Source organism: Poeciliopsis prolifica, unplaced genomic scaffold (assembly GCF_027474105.1).
Source record: "Poeciliopsis prolifica strain line A6 unplaced genomic scaffold, Auburn_PproV2 SCAFFOLD152, whole genome shotgun sequence".
Classification (NCBI taxonomy): domain Eukaryota; kingdom Metazoa; phylum Chordata; class Actinopteri; order Cyprinodontiformes; family Poeciliidae; genus Poeciliopsis; species Poeciliopsis prolifica.
In genome coordinates, this window is record NW_026562527.1 from 136,227 (window position 1) to 157,542 (window position 21,316).

General features: G+C 45.8%; 1 pseudogene; it reads right to left on the reverse strand.

Annotated features, from left to right (window-relative positions):
* Positions 1 to 1,354: 1,354 nt before the first annotated feature.
* On the reverse strand, positions 1,355 to 20,028 carry LOC129355966 (WD repeat-containing protein 75-like; annotated as a pseudogene).
* Between the last annotated feature and the right edge of the window lie 1,288 nt (positions 20,029 to 21,316).

The window sequence follows — 21,316 nt, forward strand, 5'->3', positions numbered from 1 at the left end:
ATCATCCATCATCCATCCGTCATCCAACCATCATCCAACCATCAACCAACCATCATCCAACCATCCATCCGTCATCCAACATCATCTAACCATCATCCATCCATCATCCATCCATCATCCAACCATCATCCAACCATCAACCATCATCCAACCATTCATCCGTCATCCATTCGTCATCCAACCATCATCCAACCATCCATCCATCATCCAACCATCATCCATCCGTCCATCCATCCATCCATCCATCCATCCATCATCCATCCAACCATCATCCATCATCCATCCAACCATCATCCATCCATCCATCCATCATCCATCCATCCATCCATCAATCATCCATCCATCCATCATCCATCCATCCATCTATCATCCATCCATCATCCATCCATCCATCCATCCATCCAACCATCATCCATCCATCCATCCATCCATCCATCATCCATCCAACCATCATCCATCCATCCATCCATCAATCATCCATCCATCCATCATCCATCCATCCATCTATCATCCATCCATCATCCATCCATCCATCCATCCATCAATCCATCATCCATCCATCCATCCATCCATCCATCCATCCATCCATCCATCCAGACTGAATATTTATTTTGGAAACTAAACTGACAAACCAAAAAAGCTATTTTTGGTAATTTACTGTTTACATTTGCATGTTAGGAAACAAAACTAAATGTTAATTCAATATTTAGTAAATCAAAGTTATAAGGCTAAATATGCAAATATTAAAACTAAATATTTATCCAACTTGCTTATTATATAGTCAACTAAATATGTAACCAACTCAATAATTAATAGGCTGAATATTTAAATTCAGGCTAAAAATAAGAATTTTAACAGAAAATTAAATATTAGCTCACTAAATCGTTGATAACCTGATTTCTGATGAGGAAGACAATGGAGTCTTCATCACAACATTATTTAACAGGAAGTGGGGAAAGCCAGATGATGAGTCAGCAGATTTTAGGAAAACTCAGTTTTTATTTTACTGGAATAAATAAAAAACTTTTCTGGTCTCAGGAAACAAATCAATTAAAATCTTGTTTCTGTAAGAAAATTAAGGAAAAACTAATTCAGTTTCTGCAACTGAAGTTGGTAAAAGCTAAGCAACAGGAACGAGGCAGAACATTATGACCACAGGCAGCGCAGTGCGAGCGAAGGCTCTTAAAGGGACAGTCTGCAGAATATTAAACCCATTAAAATCGTTTCTACTAAAGTATCTGGACTCAGATTAGGCTCAGACTGACGCTGGTCATAATGTTCTGCCTGATCAGCACAAACCGTCAGTGAGGTTCATCATGTCAGGAGTCATAAAATAAACATCAGAACCAGACGGAACCGGGCCGATGGAGCCAACGGGATGAATTGGGTCAGAACCAGCTTCCTGTCGCTTCTCCTTCCTGGAAGGAAACCCAGAACCTCTCCCAGGTTCTGGTTCTGGTGCTCAGGAGTCCAGCAGGCTGGAGAACCAGTGTGGTCCAGTTTCCTGACCCGCCTCAGCTCCCTGACCTGGGCTCTGCTCAGAACCGGGTCGGCGCCGTCCGTCTCCAGCGGCGCCCCCTTTGGCCGTGTGGTTCTGGTTTCCATTTCCTGGTCTGACTCTTCATCCTGCTCCTCCTCCTCCTCGGTGTCGCTGGGCGTTTCTCCCGCTGAGGTTTTGTTTTCCCTGCAGGAACGGAGGAAATGTTAGCATGACTCAGCAGAAAAACAACCCAGGCTGCTGAGTCACAGCAGATTCTGCTGCAGCAGCTTTTAGTGCCGAGTCATGCTGAAGGTTCTGTTGGCTGTTTGGGCCGGTTCTTCCAGAAGATCCCGGATCACCTTCATTCTCACATTTCAGATAAATTAACAAACTGCTGGAGTTTGTTCCTGTAACTGAATCTACGAAGCGCTTCCTGAACCAACATGCTGTGAGAAACCATCAATCCAAGTCACAACTTTTACCATTGAATCATTTCTAAATGTTGAACTTGTGACCAGTTCTGGTTCTGACCTGGTTCCCTGGGCGACGCCGAGCAGAGCCTCCATGAAGGCGGAGCAGAGCGCGGCGGCGGCCGGCAGGACGTGAGCCGGACTCTGCAGGAGCTGCAACGACAACGAGCTGCTCAGTCAACCTGCTCCTACTTCCTGTTTCCTACTTCCTGCTTCCTCCAGGGAAGTCAGACCTCTCTGAGTGCAGCAGAACCTCCAGGCGGCGCCGGGAGCTCGGCGGGCGGTCCGACCGCCGCTTGGTGGTGGGGTCGGCGTTTCCCCAGCAACAGCTGGAAGGGCGTCATGGCAACGCTGCTGTCAATCACGAGCTGTAAAGGAGGAAAAAGAGAGAGAACCAAACGCTGTGAGAACAGAACCGGGTCAGGCACTCATCAGGCACGGCCTCATTACTCAGGACGGCTCCCATCAAACATGGAGATGAAGACGCTTTGCAGACAAAATGGTCTATTTGTTTTTCCTTAAAATGCAATTAAAATGTTTTTTTGAGTTTTAACAAGAGAAATATCCAAACAATGTCCAGAATTTAAGCATCATCTAAATAATCACACCGTCGTCGTTCTGCCAGCATGGAGCTGCAGAACTCGCTGGGAAACGTTGGTCCTCCAGGCCACCAGGGGGAGTCGACCAGCTGATCATCTGGGACCAGAAGCTCAGGGAAGACAGGACGACCAGCAGAAAGAAAAGCTGCGCAATACTTCAAGTCTTTCCTAACCTCATGGAGCAGCAGCAGGTTTGCACCAGTGTCATTACTGACTCCAGACTCCCTCTACTGGTCTGGAGGACTAATGGGTGTGGTGCAAGTTTGCAGCATTTTATACTTGCTGTTGTTTTGCTTTCATTTCCTGTGAATGCAGCATTTTTTTGTTTTTCCGTCTACCCTAAAGTTGCACAAATTTGAATTATGGAGATAATTCTACCAAACGGAACATCCTTGCATGTCAGCCGCCATGTTGGAAAACGTTAGGTGGGTCAAAGTATCAAGAAATGAAGGAGAGTTTGTGGAAGAGCAAACGTTGTGTCTTTTCAGATGGATTAGTTCAGAATGCTGAACGTAAACTAGGAGCAACGGGGTGGAAGTTACTGCTTTTACATTAAGGATCAACGCCCTGTGAGCGCCTCCTGGTGGTCAGATAATTACAAATAAATAACTGGACAGGATGCAGCATGTTATCAAAATGCATAAAGTGTGATGTAAAGAGTGGATAGGACTGGGAATTCTTTGAGTAAACTAATTGAGTCAAAGTTTCCATTAAAAGCTACGTTTATGCCATCATTTCTAGAGTCAACATGGAGGCTAAAGGTCATGCTGTATCGTCCAGCATGACCTCATGTCCAGCATGAGGTATCTGCTCACCTGTTTGCTTGCAGCCATCAGACGTTCCTCCTCTGCTCTGGTGCTGAAGGTCAGCAGGTCCTGCACAGGAGAGACAGCATCATAAAACCTTCTGGAGTTTAGGATAAAACCTGCTGGAGTTTAGGATAAAACCTGCTGGAGTTTAGGATAAAACCTCCTGGAGTTTAGGATAAAACCTGCTGGAGTTTAGGATAAAACCTGCTGGAGTTTAGGATAAAACCTGCTGGAGTTTAGAATAAACCTGCTGGAGTTTAGAATAAAACCTGCTGGAGTTTAGAATAAAAACTGCTGGAGTTTAGGATAAAACCTGCTGGAGTTTAGAATAAAACCTGCTGGAGTTTAGAATAAAAAAACTGCTGGAGTTTAGGATAAAACCTGCTGGAGTTTAGGATAAAACCTGCTGGAGTTTAGGATAAAACCTGCTGGAGTTTAGGATAAAACCTGCTGGAGTTTAGAATAAAACCTGCTGGAGTTTAGGATAAAACCTGCTGGAGTTTAGAATAAAACCTGCTGGAGTTTAGGATAAATCCTGCAGGAGTTTAGAATAAAACCTGCTGGAGTTTAGGATAAAAACTGCTGGAGTTTAGGATAAAACCTGCTGGAGTTTAGGATAAAACCTGCTGGAGTTTAGGATAAAAACTGCTGGGAGTTTAGGATAAAACCTGCTGGAGTTTAGGATAAAACCTGCTGGAGTTTAGAATAAAACCTGCTGGAGTTTAGGATAAAACCTGCTGGAGTTTAGAATAAAACCTGCTGGAGTTTAGGATAAAACCTGCTGGAGTTTATGATAAAACCTCCTGGAGTTTAGAATAAAACCTGCTGGAGTTTAGGATAAAACCTGCTGGAGTTTAGGATAAATCCTGCTGGAGTTTAGAATAAAACCTGCTGGAGTTTAGGATAAAAACTGCTGGAGTTTAGGATAAAACCTGCTGGAGTTTAGGATAAAACCTGCTGGAGTTTAGGATAAAAACTGCTGGAGTTTAGGATAAAACCTGCTGGAGTTTAGGATAAAACCTGCTGGAGTTTAGGATAAAACCTGCTGGAGTTTAGAATAAAACCTGCTGGAGTTTAGAATAAAACCTGCTGGAGTTTAGGATAAAACCTGCTGGAGTTTAGGATAAAACCTGCTGGAGTTTAGGATAAAACCTGCTGGGGTTTATTCTCAGCCCCAGCAGGTTTTTATTCCCAGAATGATGGAACGGTTTTCTTTGAAGCAGCCGGGCGTCAGAGTGGGACTCTCCACAGTGAGCTGGCTGCTGATTGGCCGATATTTGGCCCAGGTGTTTACCATGAGCGGCGTCAGGAAGTAGAGCTGTGAGCGGTTCAGCCACCGGCTGCTCTCCTCGCAGCTCTCCAGCGCCACCTCCCTGGGGGCGAAGATGGCGCGGCTCACCGCCCCGAGCACACGGCCTTCTGGGAAAACAGCGGCCGCGGCTCACTGGGCTTGAAGACAAAAACTGAAAACAGAGGAGAGGTGTAACTATAAACCGGCTCTCCTGCAGCCTCCTCCCTCGGCGCTAAAACGAGCGCTGAGGTTTAATATTTGATTTCTTTCTCTGCACCTAAACATGTGGGCTGCAATGAAGCCCATCACAGATTTTACTGGAGGACAGAAATTATTACGACAAACAATAATATTGTTGTTTAGAGTCCATTTTCAAGTAATATAATGGTAATAAGATAATAATGCAAGTTCACCCACTAATTAACTTTCATTTTGTAAAGAAGATTTAAAACAGTCAATTAAACGTCCAGATCAGGGCTGGTCCAAACCTTTCTGGGGCCCTCAGCAGATTTTTATTTGGGACCCCAACATGATGCTGCTTCATCCTTACTAATCTAACTAGCATTAGCATGATTATCTTACTATGGTTGTTTTAACACTACAGGAGTAACTAAAAAACATGAGTTAGACTTTGGAATACAGAATGACATTTAAACATATTTTTTGAAGTAATATCAGCTGATTAAAAAAAATTTACAGTAAAACAAGTTTGATATCTTATATTTCCTACTTAAAAGATTAATCATTATTTGTGTAGCAATATATTTAGAAATTGTTTTTCCAAGTATAATTGTATTTAGTTTACAGTGTTATTATAAATATACATATATACATAAAATAACTCAGAGCTCTTGGGGGCCCCCTGGTGGTGCAGGGGTTCCAAGCAGCTGCTTAATTCTCATATGATCTATGAGAATGATCATAATCAACATGAATATGATCCAACTCAAAGCACAAACATCTAAAAACAAATAAAACAGAAATAAAACCTGAACACAACAGAAACCATGAATAAAATGGATTATAAAATCTCCCGAAACAAAATGTCTCTTCAAAAAATATTAATGAGACAGAAATGATTGATCTAATTTGAACTCATCATGCGATTGATTGATTCCAACAGGCTGAGCTGCAGTTAGCAGAAAGTGAAGCAGCAGCTCTCCTGCAGCTCTGGTTAAGTAAAGCCGAGCGCTGGTTTGGACCTACGGTCTGTGTTTCCGTCCTGGTGGCAGAAGGCGGCCATGTTGTCAGACAGCGGGTCTGCCAGCAGCAGGCTCACCTCCATGGATGTGCTCCACTCCACTGCAGGACACACAGGAAACAGGAAGCAGGTTCAGTTCAAACAGCTTGGTAACCTGACTGCCTGATAGCTAAGTAGCCAGTTGGCTAACGCTAGCGTTCTGGCACTAGCATTAGCCAACCCTCTAAGATCAGCTGCAGTTTCCTGCTGAAGCTGAATCTGATTAAATGAGCGTTTGCTTCTTGTCTTTCTCCTGAGTGTTGTGGAGACAGAAGATGTGTTAGCATGTTGTGCACATGGTTGTGCACATGGTGGCGCTGTGGAGGCTTACAGGAGCAGGTGAGCAGGTTCCAGCAGCACAGCTGGTTGCTGCTGGTTGTTCCCAGGAGAAACTTGGAGCAGCTCAGGCGGCCGAAGCAGAGATCCCTGATGAAGGAAGAAATGTTACCCACACATCATCTGCTCCTCAACAACAACAAAATCCCCTTTGTAGCTCATCTTATTGTGGAGTTTCTCTGGTACTGCTGCAGGTTTTTCACACCGTTCAGTTTTCTCTCTATGATGTAACAGTTTTTGGAACTGTTACATCATAGATCTTGATAGAACTACTATCAAGGTCATGACCTTCCAGCTGTTTTTTAATCCAAGTTCAAGGACATCAAAGCTACAAGTCAAAATGTTTGGTGATTTGTTATATTAACTGATAGGTATTTATGAATTTAAATAAAGAACAAACAGACAACGTAAGTGAATTTTATAAAAGCTTTTGCAAAAGGAGAGAACCCAGCAAACCGCTGCTTCAAGCTGTTCACTGAGCGCTCTGAAGACCCTTTGTTAGGGCTTCTCTTTTATTACAAAGTAGAAAAGGAATGTGGGGAGGCAGATAGGAGTATCCCGAAGATACAAGTGGCTGCAGCTTCAAGGTCTAACAAGTATGAGAGCTTTTCTCAGCTTTTCTCAGGGATGTGAATACTAAATCTATTATAACTACCAATGTAAGAATGATAACAAAAATAATTATTCTAACATTAACCCACTCGAGTCACGACACTGTGGACGTTCTGGCTGCGTTGCTAGCAGTAGCATTGTGCTAATGCTAGCTTATAGGCTAGCGTGTTTTGAATATCATTGGTACATCAACAGTTTGTTGGGAACCTGCGATCTAAACACATTCAGTGAGGTTTGCTAAGTCGAAGCCTTGTGTTCATTCATGTTTCTCCAACATGTTTCGTCTGGATGAACTGTTCTTCACCACCTGTGGAGGGGCGGGGCCTCACGTACCTCATTTGTTGTCAAACACAGCTCAGGTCAGAGGTCAAAGAGGAAAGGGAGGAGCTACAATAACCAGGTTCAGACCAAAACACCCAGCTCAGCTTTAACTAGACCACAACTGGAGGACTTAAACACGAAATGATTCAAATATCCGTCAAGCCATGAGACCACCAACAGTTACTGTTATAATGGGCCGGTTTCTGATCTCATTCTGAGGCCGGTTCTGATCTCATTCTGAGGTTTTTTATGGAAACCCTCAGACCTGAGGCGAGCGCCTCAGTTTCCACGGTTTCCTCTGGTCCGGCAGACGTCGACTAGATCAGCGTCTGGTTTCCAGAGGGCTGACCTCTATAGGCAGACGTTATGTAAGAGAAGCACCTCACAGCTGTAACAACAGCTGGAAATGAGCTTCTTCCTGCTTCAAACGTCTCATTTTAACTCTGAGGAGCTCAGAGAGTTTGAGCCGACCCGCCTGGTTCTTACAAACCCAAACATTTTCCTCTGAGCGCTGCAGCTCACTGCTCCCTGAAGAAAAGGAGTCGCTCGGTTTAGTCTGTGGCTGAAGGTGGATTGTTACATAATGAGCCGAGCAGAAAGGCGGCACGGTTCTGGTGTCCTCTGTGACCCGGAGCGCCATGAAAGCCCAGGAACAGCTGCCAACATTACAGCAGAAACTGCAGCTAGTTCCTGCTGGGTCAGCTCACAATGAGGAAGGCCTGAAAAAACATCCAGAATAAAAGAAAACCTCCCTGTTTAGAGACTGCAGGTGATTTTCATAATGAAGATTTATAGATTTCAGTTCTGAAAGAGTTTGAAGTTCATGACCAACATGTTCTGATCCAGTGCAGACGGCCCGACAGAAATTAATAAAGCCAATTAAATTCAGATCAGACGTGGGGAAGATTTCTGTTAATTATTATTATTATAGGTCCGATCCAGAGGAAGATACAGCAGCAGCACCGCTGCAGTTCTGTCCTGATCACAGCTATCGAGCAGGTGTTCCTGATGCTAACAGGTGTGCCATGAGGCTAGCAGGTGCTACGTGATGCTAGCAGGTGCTCCGTGAGGCTAGCAGGTGTTCCTGATGCTAACAGGTGTTCCATGATGCTAGCAGGTGTTCCTGATGCTAACAGGTGTTCCATGAGGCTAGCAGGTCCTACGTGAGGCTAGCAGGTGCTACGTGAGGCTAGCAGGTGTTCCATGAGGCTAGCAGGTGCTATGTGATGCTAGCAGGTGCTCCGTGATGCTAGCAGGTGTTCCTGATGCTAACAGGTGTTCCATGAGGCTAGCAGGTGCTACGTGATGCTAGCAGGTGCTTCGTGAGGCTAGCAGGTGTTCCATGAGGCTAGCAGGTGCTCCATGATGCTAGCAGGTGTTCATGATGCTAGTAGGTGTTCCTGATGCTAGCAGTTGTTCCTGATGCTAACAGGTGTTCCATGAGGCTAGCAGGTGCTACGTGAGGCTAGCAGGTGTTCCATGAGGCTAGCAGGTGCTCCGTGATGCTAACAGGTGTTCCATGAGTCTAGCAGGTGCTATGTGATGCTAGCAGGTGTTCCATGAGGCTAGCAGGTGCTCCGTGATGCTAACAGGTGTTCATGATGCTAGCAGATGCTCCGTGATGCTAGCAGGTGCTATGTGATGCTAGCAGGTGCTCCGTGATGCTAACAGGTGTTCCATGAGTCTAGCAGGTGCTATGTGATGCTAGCAGGTGCTCCGTAAGGCTAGCAGGTGTTCATTATGCTAACAGGTGTTCCATGAGGCTAGCACGTGCTACGTGAGAGCTAGCAGGTGTTCCATGAGGCTAGCAGGTGCTCCGTGATGCTAGCAGGTGTTCATGATGCTAGCAGATGCTCCGTGATGCTAGCAGGTGCTCCGTGAGGCTAGCAGGTGTTCCTGATGCTAACAGGTGTTCCATGAGGCTAGCAGGTCCTACGTGAGGCTAGCAGGTGCTACGTGAGGCTAGCAGGTGTTCCATGAGGCTAGCAGATGCTCCGTGATGCTAGCAGGTGCTTCGTGAGGCTAGCAGGTGTTCCATGAGGCTAGCAGGTGCTCCATGATGCTAGCAGGTGTTCATGATGCTAGTAGGTGTTCCTGATGCTAGCAGTTGTTCCTGATGCTAACAGGTGTTCCATGAGGCTAGCAGGTGCTACGTGAGGCTAGCAGGTGTTCCATGAGGCTAGCAGGTGCTCCGTGATGATGTGACTAAATGTGATGCAGGTGGCTGTTTGTTATGCTAACAGGTGTTCCATGAGGCTAGCAGGTGCTAGGTGTTCATGATGCAGCAGATGCTCCGTGATGCTAGCAGGTGTTCCATGAGGCTAGCAGGTGCTCCGTGATGCTAGCAGGTGTTCATGATGCTAGCAGATGCTCCGTGATGCTAGCAGGTGCTCCGTGAGGCTAGCAGGTGTTCCTGATGCTAACAGGTGTTCCATGAGGCTAGGAGGTCCTACGTGAGGCTAGCAGGTGCTACGTGAGGCTAGCAGGTGTTCCATGAGGCTAGCAGGTGCTACGTGATGCTAGCAGGTGCTTCGTGAGGCTAGCAGGTGTTCCATGAGGCTAGCAGGTGCTCCATGATGCTAGCAGGTGTTCATGATGCTAGTAGGTGTTCCTGATGCTAGCAGTTGTTCCTGATGCTAACAGGTGTTCCATGAGGCTAGCAGGTGCTACGTGAGGCTAGCAGGTGTTCCATGAGGCTAGCAGGTGCTCCGTGATGCTAACAGGTGTTCCATGAGTCTAGCAGGTGCTATGTGATGCTAGCAGGTGTTCCATGAGGCTAGCAGGTGCTCCGTGATGCTAGCAGGTGTTCATGATGCTAGCAGATGCTCCGTGATGCTAGCAGGTGCTATGTGATGCTAGCAGGTGCTCCGTGATGCTAACAGGTGTTCCATGAGTCTAGCAGGTGCTATGTGATGCTAGCAGGTGCTCCGTAAGGCTAGCAGGTGTTCCTTATGCTAACAGGTGTTCCATGAGGCTAGCACGTGCTACGTGAGGCTAGCAGGTGTTCCATGAGGCTAGCAGGTGCTCTGTGATGCTAGCAGGTGTTCATGATGCTAGCAGATGCTCCGTGATGCTAGCAGGTGCTCCGTGAGGCTAGCAGGTGTTCCTGATGCTAACAGGTGTTCCATGAGGCTAGGAGGTCCTACGTGAGGCTAGCAGGTGCTACGTGAGGCTAGCAGGTGTTCCATGAGGCTAGCAGGTGCTATGTGATGCTAGCAGGTGCTCCGTGATGCTAGCAGGTGTTCCTGATGCTAACAGGTGTTCCATGAGGATAGCAGGTGCTTCATGAGGCTAGCAGGTGTTCCATGAGGCTAGAAGGTGCTCCATGATGCTAGCAGGTGTTCATGATGCTAGTAGGTGTTCCTGATGCTAGCAGTTGTTCCTGATGCTAACAGGTGTTCCATGAGGCTAGCAGGTGCTACGTGAGGCTAGCAGGTGTTCCATGAGGCTAGCAGGTGCTCCGTGATGCTAGCAGGTGTTCATGATGCTAGTAGGTGTTCCTGATGCTAGCAGTTGTTCCTGATGCTAACAGGTGTTCCATGAGGCTAGCAGGTGCTACGTGAGGCTAGCAGGTGTTCCATGAGGCTAGCAGGTGCTCCGTGATGCTAACAGGTGTTCCATGAGTCTAGCAGGTGCTATGTGATGCTAGCAGGTGCTCCGTGAGGCTCGCAGGTGTTCCTTATGCTAACAGGTGTTCCATGAGGCTAGCAGGTGCTACGTGAGGCTAGCAGGTGTTCCATTAGGGTAGCAGGTGCTCCGTGATGCTAACAGGTGTTCCATGAGTCTAGCAGGTGCTATGTGATGCTAGCAGGTGCTCCGTGAGGCTAGCAGGTGTTCCTTATGCTAACAGGTGTTCCATGAGGCTAGCAGGTGCTACGTGAGGCTAGCAGGTGTTCCATGAGGCTAGCAGGTGCTCTGTGATGCTAGCAGGTGTTCATGATGCTAGCAGATGCTCCGTGATGCTAGCAGGTGCTATGTAATGCTAGCAGGTGCTCCGTGATGCTAGCAGGTGTTCCTGATGCTAACAGGTGTTCCATGAGGCTAGCAGGTGCTACGTGATGCTAGCAGGTGCTTCGTGAGGCTAGCAGGTGTTCCATGAGGCTAGCAGGTGCTCCGTGATGCTAGCAGGTGTTCATAATGCTAGTAGGTGTTCCTGATGCCAGCAGGAACACCTACTAGTTCCTGATGCTAACAGGTGTTCCATGAGTCTAGCAGGTGCTACATGAGGCTAGCAGGTGTTCCATGAGGCTAGCAGGTGCTCCGGGATGCTAGCAGGTGTTCATGATGCTAGCAGATGCTCCGTGATGCTAGCAGGTGTTCCTGATGCTAACAGGTGTTCCATGAGGCTAGCAGGTGCTCCGTGATGCTAGCAGGTGTTTCCTGATTCTAGCAGTTGTTCCTGATGCTAACAGGTGTTCCATGAGACTAGCAGGTGCTACGTGAGGCTAGCAGGTGTTCCATGAGGCTAGCAGGTGCTCCATGATGCTAGCTGGTGTTCATGATGCTAGCAGGTGTTCCTGATGCTAACAGGTGTTCCATGAAGCTAGCAGGTGCTATGTGAGGCTAGCAGGTGTTCATGATGCTAGCAGGTGCTCCGTGATGCTAGCAGGTGTTCCTGATGCTAACAGGTGTTCCATGAGTCTAGCAGGTGTTCATGATGCTAGCAGGTGCTCCGTGATGCTAGCAGGTGTTCCTGATGCTAACAGGTGTTCCATGAGTCTAGCAGGTGCTATGTGATGCTAGCAGGTGCTCCGTGAGGCTACCAGGTGTTCCTTATGCTAACAGGTGTTCCATGAGGCTAGCAGGTGCTACGTGAGGCTAGCAGGTGTTCCATGAGGCTAGCAGGTGCTCCGTGATGCTAGCAGGTGTTCATGATGCTAGCAGGTGCTCTGTGATGCTATCAGGTGTTCCTGATGCTAACAGGTGTTCCATGAGTCTAGCAGGTGCTATGTGATGCTAGCAGGTGCTCCGTGAGGCTAGCAGGTGTTCCTTATGCTAACAGGTGTTCCGTGAGGCTAGCAGGTGCTACGTGAGGCTAGCAGGTGTTCCATGAGGCTAGCAGGTGCTCCGTGATGCTAGCAGGTGTTCATGATGCTAGCAGGTGCTCCGTGATGCTAGCAGGTGTTCCTGATGCTAACAGGTGTCCCATGAGGCTAGCAGCTGCTACGTGAGGCTAGCAGGTGTTCATGATGCTAGCAGGTACTCCGGGATGCTAGCAGGTTTCCTGATGCTAACAAGGGTTCCATGAGGCTAGCAGGTGCTACGTGAGGCTAGCAGGTGTTCATGATGCTAGCAGGTGTTCATGATGCTAGCAGTTGTTCCTGATGCTAACAGGTGTTCCATGAGGCTAGCAGTTGCTACATGAGGCTAGCAGGTGCTCCATGAGGCTAGCAGGTGCATTTGGCCAGCAGGTGCAACGTGAGGCTAGCAGGTACTACGTGAGGCTAGCAGGTATTTCATGAAGCTAGCAGGTGCTCCATGAGGCTAGCAGGTGCTCCATGAGGCTAGCAGGTGTTCCATGAGGCTAGAAGGTGCTCCATGAGGCTAGCAGGTGTTCATGATGCTAGCAGGTGTTCATGATGCTAGTAGCAGCATGTTTGCTAATCTACAGAAATATTCCTCCAGTGAGACGTTAGGAGATTAATCTATTAAACTCTTAAACCTTTTGCACATCAAAGCCTGTATGCAGTGAAACATGCACACACCTCCAAATTGCCACCACACATGGCTGTGCTGGTTGCTGGGAGACCAAAGGAAGTCCTGAATTCTTCAGACAGTAAAGCGTAAAGTGGGCCGTCGGTTTGGTTGACCTAAAACTGTTTTTAGCAAAGCTGTGATTTATTTTTGTTAAATATTTAACAGGAAATTCTAAGTAAGTAGAAATGTTAAACATTTTGATCCTGATTAATGAAAACCGTATAAAAATCAGGGATATTTTACTGTTCAAAATAATCCCTTAAGATAGTGGCTCATAATTTTAGGTCATTACTAAATAATTTCTTAAAAGCAGCAAACTGATTAATTAATTGACAACCAAACAACACTCAAAACATCAAAAAGGTTTGGCTTCATATAGAATCCTTAGTGAAAACAAATTTTATCCCTTTATTGAGTAAAATGTTTGTTTTTTGTCCTCTGGCACCCCTAGTGGTTAAATGTTTCACAGCAACAAAAGGAATCGGCCATTAATGGTGAATGACTAATAAACCATTTTAAGGTGCTTCAAACTTTCCATCTCTTTCATTTAACAATAAAAGAAGATTTAAAAGAAGTTTAAATTGGGAATGCCCACAGTGTGGTTCGGGGGCCATTTACAGCCCTCTGGATGATTTTGTTTGGCCCATCGTTCCACAATTCAAGAATGAAGCGAATTTGCGATTAATTTGAGATTTTTACAAACAGATAAAATCTTGCTAAACACTTATTTAGGTACTAAGGTTCCTGTGTACCTGATGTTGCCCGGCGGCTGCGACAGCGTGAGCAGCAGCTCCCAGGAGGCGGGGCTCCAGACGGTAACCACTTCCTGGAAGCCGACGGCCAGCAGCGCCGTCGGAGGAGAAACAGCAGCGCTGCGGCGCCAGGCCGTGATAGGCCGACACGAAGTCACATGACCAGGAAGGCCCACCTTCTGCAGACAGGACAGTCGGATTGTTACCAACTAAAGTTTGACAATTCCAGATTGAAGGCAACATAAACAGACTAAATAACCTGTAAAGTAACAGATTAATGCTTTTTATTATTTTTGTTGTTTTGTCTTATTTGATTGTTTTGACACTTTTCATTTTGGAAATAAAAGAAATTAAGTTTCAGATTTTCGTCGTCCCTCCAGTCAGTCCTGACAATGGGGTCAAAGGTTAATCCCGGTATGGAGACCAGCATGCCTCAGATTAAAGTCAGATCACTGTCAGTCTGGACCCGGTCCAGCTGGGTTCTCACCGTCCGGGTGGGCGGCGCCGCCAGCCTCCAGGCTTTGAAGAGTCCGTCTCGGCCGCAGGAGACCAGCAGGGAGGTCTGGGCGCGGGCCGCGGGGTCAAAGGTCACGGCCGTAATCCGGGCCTCGTGAGGCATTGAGACGGTGGTGTTGAGAACGAAGCTGGAGCGGAGAGAAAGAGAGAAAGACAGAGAAAGAGACAGACAGAAGGAGAGAGAGACAGAGAGAGAGAGAGAGAGAGAGAGAGAGAGAGAGACAGAGAGAGAGAGGGAGACAGAGAGAGAGACAGAGAGAGAGAGAGACAGAGAGAGAGGCAGAGAGAGAGAGAGAGAGAGACAGAGAGACAGAGAGAGAGAGGGAGACAGAGAGAGAGAGAGAGAGAGAGAGAGAGAGACAGAGAGAGACAGACAGAGAGAGAGAGAGAGAGAGGCAGAGAGAGAGAGGCAGAGAGAGAGAGAGGCAGAGAGAAAGAGAGAGAGACAGAGAGAGAGACAGAGAGAGAGAGAGAGAGACACAGAGAGACAGAGAGAGAGAGGGAGACAGAGAGAGAGAGAGAGAGAGAGGCAGAGAGAGACAGACAGAGAAGAGAGAGAGAGAGGCAGAGAGAGAGAGGCAGAGAGAGAGAGAGGAAGAGAGAGAGAGGCAGAGAGAGAGAGAGAGAGACAGAGAGAGAGGCAGAGAGAGAGAGAGACAGAGAGAGTGAAAGAGAAAGAGAGAGAGAGAGGCAGAGAGAGAGAGAGGTGTCAGAGGTTCTGAAGGTTCTGGACCGCCTCGGCGAGGAAGAACTTGGTACCTCTGGCTCGGCTCATCAAACGCCCACAGCTTCAGATTAAGCTCTGCCTCCGCCGCTTCCTGCTTCCTCTCTTCCACGTGGCCAACCAGGCGCCGGCGCTGTCCAGCGTCGCCATGACAACCTGGAACTGGTCCAGACCCTCCTGGTGAATGAACTCCTGCTGCACCACGTCCAGCTGGGGGATTATTACATCACAGATTATAACCTAACAGATTATTACATCACAGATTATAACCTACCAGATTATTACATCACAGATTATAATCTACCAGATTATAACCTACCAGATTATTACATCACAGATTATAATCTACCAGATTATAACCTACCAGATTATAATCTACCAGATTATTACATCACAGATTATAATCTACCAGATTATTACATCACAGATTATAATCTACCAGATTATAACCTACCAGATTATTACATCACAGATTATAATCTACCAGATTATTACATCACAGATTATAATCTACCAGATTATTACATCACAGATTATAACCTACCAGATTATAACCTACCAGATTATAACCTACCAGATTATTACATCACAGATTATAATCTACCAGATTATAACCTACCAGATTATAATCTACCAGATTATTACATCACAGATTATAATCTACCAGATTATTACATCACAGATTATAATCTACCAGATTATAACCTACCAGATTATTACATCACAGATTATAATCTACCAGATTATTACATCACAGATTATAATCCACATTCATATTTCTAAATTATGAACTCAGATCTCCAGATTAAAGTCAGATTAAGCGTTTGGTTCCAGCCTCACGTTGAACAGCAGTCTGTCTCTCTGGAGGGAGTAGAACTGCAGGTGACCCGGTTTCCCGTTCAGAACCAGAGCTTTGCTGCGCGGGTCGACCATCAGGTCCGTCTGGACGGCTTCGCCTGCAGAGACGCATGGAAACAACAGCGTTGCTACAGCAACCAGATCAGGAGACGAGGTGAATTAAAACATCAACGCTTTATTACAACCGATCAGCTCGAGCGTCTCCAAGACGAATAAAAAGTTTTTAAAATGAGAATAAAATGATGCGATCAGCTGACCTTTGACCAGACCCTGAATGATGGACGACACTTTCACACAACTCTGGATGACCGTGATTTCTGGACAGGAAACAGAAAAATATCAACAACAAAGAAACGCTGCAGCTGATCAATAAGGACACAAAGAAAGTACACCCCGCTTCACTTCCTGGGTTTCTGAAAGGAGAATAAAACTTCTGAGACACAAATCCAGACAGCAGGATGTCCAACCCGGCCAGAACCGACCCAACTAGAATCGATCCAACCTGACCAGAAGCGATCCGTCCAGACCGTCACCAAGTTGTGAGACAGATAATCTGTGGAAAAGTCCTTCTGCTCCCAAATAACTATAAACAACCAATCAGAGCCAGGAGGCGGGGCTTAGTGCTGTCAATCACCTCATGTACTCTCTGCTAAATGTGTTGATAGTGGAGAAACTACTCACCGTTACAGGAAAACCGTTTATACCCTGTCATCAGTGGCTATGCTAACGAGCCTTAGCATTAACAAATGGAGGATGATTGACAGCGTTGGGTCCCGCCCCCTGCCTCTGATTGGCTGTCAGCGCTGCGAGCTCAGGGAGGAAATCAATAACTTCACTGATTATCTGCGTCATAACAAAATATGTCAACATGGTGACAGTTTGAACAAATATGGAAGAAATATTTTATCAAAGTTGGTGCAGCTTTAAGTGCACCAAAGGAGGGTGTACTTTCTTTTCCCTGAGAGCGTTTTCTGTTCATTACTGTTGTCGCTGTGGGAGGTGCAGAACAGCGCCCCGTCTGGTGACACGGCGATGTGTGTGATGGCAGCGCCGAGCCGTGGCAGGAAGTCCCGCTGGCTCTCCTGCTGGTACCGCCACTGGACCAGAACCGACTCCACGCCGCCGCTCAGCAGGTTGGAGCCTGGAGGAGCAACGGCAACACAAAGGGTCAGAAAACATCAGCGGGACGCGTGGGGGGACGCGCTGCGGCGGCGGGACGCGTTGCGGCGGCGGGACGCGTTGCGGCGGCGGGACGCGTTGCGGCGGCGGGACGCGTTGCGGCGGGATGCGCTGCGGCGGGATGCGCTGCGCGGGACGCGTCGCGGACGGACGCGTCACGGGGGTTGCGTTACCTTCGGGAGTGAAGCGAAGCGCGCGCACGGCGCCGTGGTGCCAATGCAGGGTGCGGTAGGTGTACTCCCTCTTCTGGTCGAAGTTTCTCCTGAAAGGTCATAGAGGTCAGAGATCACCAGGACCGGGAAGTTCAACCCAGACCAGCGGGACTCACCAGAGCCGGATCTTTCCGTCTTCGTGTCCCGTGGCGACACAGTCGTCCGTCGGGTGGCAGGCGACGCAGGTGAAGGTGTTGCTGCAGCCGCTACGGCTGTTTTCCTTCAGAGAGAATCTGGATGCACAGCAGAAAAAAAAACAATAACTTATAAATAATTATCAGCTATTGTTATCATTTATTCTTATTTATTGTGAAAAAAATTATGATTTCTCATTATCATATATTGAGAAAAGTTTATTCTCATGACCCAAATTTTGCTTTATATTCTCAATAAAATGCTATTTATATTAACTTGGCTGCCTGGCTTTTTCAAAAATAAAATTTATCAAACAATTAATTACAGAGCTGAACTGACCTGAAGGACTTCTGCTTCTTGAAGAAGAAGATCTGCAGCTGAACGCCATTAGTCGAGGCCACGTACTCTCCCTGTGGGGAGACGGCAGCCAATCAGAGAGCAGAACAGAGCCGGGGCGAGAGAGGAACAGAGAGAGAGAGGCGCACCGCTCTGCCGAAGGCGACGGTGGCCGGGTTGGCAGCGACATCGGAGAGCACAGCGGAGAGCTCAGAGGTCTCCACCAGCTGGCCGGCGGTCTGAGGGAGATGAACGGCGAGGAGCTGCTGAGAATCTGCAACCAGACAGAGATGAGATTTTATTTACAAATTTAGATCATATTTATTGAATAATTCTGTTTTAAATACATAAAAATGAATGAAGATTCAGTTAAAATCTCCGTTTCTGATCCATCCAAGTCTGTGTGAATATAAACTAATGTCAACATTTCATTAAGTTTCATGCTCGTCCACCAGATGGCGCTACGTTCAGAATATATCAAAGTTTCATATTTTTAAACAGATGTTTGAAGTGTCTTACGTGTCCATTTTGATTAATTAATTTCATAAATTTTAACAGATTGCAGTCAGAACCTTTATGTTCACTTGTTCCCAGTACATCCATAAATCTGATGCACAGCTACATCCGCTAACAGAAACAATGACGCTGCTTTTATCGGTTCATTTCTGTTCAATCTGATTGGACGCTGAAAAAGGCCATCGCTGTGTTCAAGATGTGCTAAAAGAGTTAGCCAAGAAACGAAGCTAAACTAGCCTAAAATAGCACCTCAATGCTAACATGCAGCAGCTAACGCTAATGTTTAGCATCCACAGTCCACATTTCATAATCTGTGCTGAAGAACCTGATTAACAGATTAAAAACTAGAATATCTTTCCAAGGTTTTAACTTTTAATGCAATAAAAAAAAAAAGATGCAGACAAATATTCAGATGGAAGTGCGACAAAGAGAGTTTTAGACCAAAACGTCTCATTGGGCTGGAAGGAACTCAAACTTACCCAGAGTTTTGTATCCTTTTGTTGGCGTGGCGATGAAGACGACGCCATCATGGCTGGCCGAGGCATAGATGGAGCAGATGGGATACCCGATGACGTACGTCTGAAACAGGAAACAGGAAGAGAAGCTTCACTGATTTCACTGTAAAGTTGCGTTCAGTAAGTTTTTGAGTAAATAGCATCGCAGAAGCGCAGCATGTAGCATTAGCTGCTAACGCTCAGACATCCGCTGTCCCGTTAACACCAACTAAATATCTGAAATTAGCTTTATAAACCGCACTAAAATAAGTCACTAGCCTGGAGTCGGCTCTGTTAGAAACAGCCTGGTTCAGGTGGAACCAGCTCAGAAAGGAAGTTAAAACCTGAAGGTTTGATCAAGCTGATTGATTCAGATGATGGAGAAGTTTTTACCTTAATGAGGATCCCATCGGTGAAGTCCCAGAGCCTCACAGTGCCATCTGCTGAGCAGGAGTAGGCCTGCAGGTTTAACCACAGAATTCATGTCTAATAAAGCATCAAACATTCATTCAGTTCACGAAGGTAAGCTTGTTCTTGAACTAAATTACTGAAATTAATTCATTTTTAATGAGATTCTAATGTATTGAGATGCATCTGGATTTCAATGTTTCACATCATCAGACACAATCACAGGTCAAAGGTTAAAAAACAAGAATGTAAATCAAATATTATTTTATGCTCAGAATATATTTTACTCATAATAATCAGAAATTTGTGGTTTTCTTGCTCTGGTTCATGGTATGGAAACTGATTTGATTTTTACCTGTGCACTGAAAAAAAACTACATTTTACTTTTCTTCCTGAATGTTTTCATTTCTCAGCTGGTTTCCTGAGGGGCTGATTGCGGTGAAGTCAGGTTATCTGGCTGACACGACAACACAGTGAATTGTGGCTGTTTACCTGCAGATGGTTGGAAGGTCTGAGCAGCACACCGGTCACCAGGTCCGTGTGGCCCCGCAGCTCCTGGACACACTCCTCGGTGACTGTACTGAACACCTTCACATTGTGTCCCGAAGCGCAGAGAAGGAACCTGCGGACATAAAACATCGCCGTTCGGCTTTAATGCCAGGTTTTATAGTCATAATTGTGGAAACTCGGAATTCAGGCAGCTTTTATGGGCAAAGTTTCGTACAAATGCAGATTTTATAGTCGTGATTTTAGAGTAGCGCGTCATTCTGGCAGGTTTTATTTACATGATTTTACTGTAAAGTTGCGTTCAGTAAGTTTTTGAGTTAATAGCACCACAGAAACAGAAGCGCAGCATGTAGCATTAGCTGCTAACGCTCAGACATCCGCTGTCCCGTTAACACCAACTAAATATCTGACATTATCTTTATAAACCGCACTAAAATAAGTCACTAACCTGGAGTCGGAGCTTAAAACCGGCTCCCTAAAGGTTATATTACTGCCACCTTGGTGAACCACGCGGATCTCAGCCTGTTCAACCATGTTTTCATACCGGCTGACGTCATATCCGCCCGGTGTCTCTCCGTAAAGCTTTTGGTTGGACCCTACTGCCACCTGGCGAGCGCAAACGGCACTGCAGATTAAATGTTTTGAACGTAATCGACTCGGCTATGTTGGGACGGTCATGTTCTGGCATCATGGGATGAAAAGAAGCAAAATAATCAGCGTCTGTTGGGGGAAGAAGACTCGGACTTTTTCATTCACCATGTGACTCATCGAGATTTCTTAATAAAAGGCTGAGCGTTATTCTTAGCTGTTTATCTCAAACAGCTCATTTTGTTATTTTTACTACAACTATCCACATGTTATTGCCGTATTGTTTCACTCTGTATGAACTGTCCCATACAGATGCTTGAAATAGTTTAATGAGTCTCTGAACGGACAGCAGACCAGATGAAAGTCCTTACTGTCTGTCAGACCTGCGATCAACCCCTTTCTCCGCTAGGGGGCACCAGATCTCAGTGTAAATTATTAAGCGGCTTTCAAAAGCAAGTAAATAAATCAGCAAAATTTACTGTTTTCCTTTCAAAGCATTTTAAAGATACCATCTCTGTTGAGGAATAAATGATGACACCCTCAAAGTTATAATGGCATCAATTACACATGGCGCGTGTTTCCTGTTAAGCTCTAACATTTAGTTTGTTCTGACTGTCAAAACTTATCAACATTATAATTCATTATGACTGATATGAAACCAACTCCTCAGGTCAACTCTCACCTTCTGTCACACATCATGTTGGTTTAGTCCCAGTATTAATCTGTGACTCATTGTGTGATGTCTAATTTATTAAAATGCAGAGCAAATCGAGACAACAGCAGTCCCACAGCATGACTCCTCCAGGAAATATCTGCCTTGTTCAAGCTAGCTAAATATTTAGCTCCAAACTGAACATTTAGCAAGCAAAAAGTTTACTTTAATCTAAATATTTAGTTATTGAGTTAAGTTATTTGGGTGCTAAATATTTAACAGCAGACTAAATATTAATTAGTCAGCAACTTATTCTGAACCTTAGATAATCAAGATAATTAGCTAAATATTTAGATCTGAAACTTCATTATCTAGCAAATGAGTTAGAACAAATATATATTTAGTTAGTGGGCTTCATATTTAGTTTCAAGATAGCTATTTAATTAGAAAGCTAAATATGTAATTAGTAAGTAAATATTTAGTTAATGAAGTAACTATTTAATTTGGAGCTAAATGTAAACACAATGAAACAGTAATTAATGGCACTTTGGGAGCTCCATAGACTCTGATTTCCTGTGATTTGG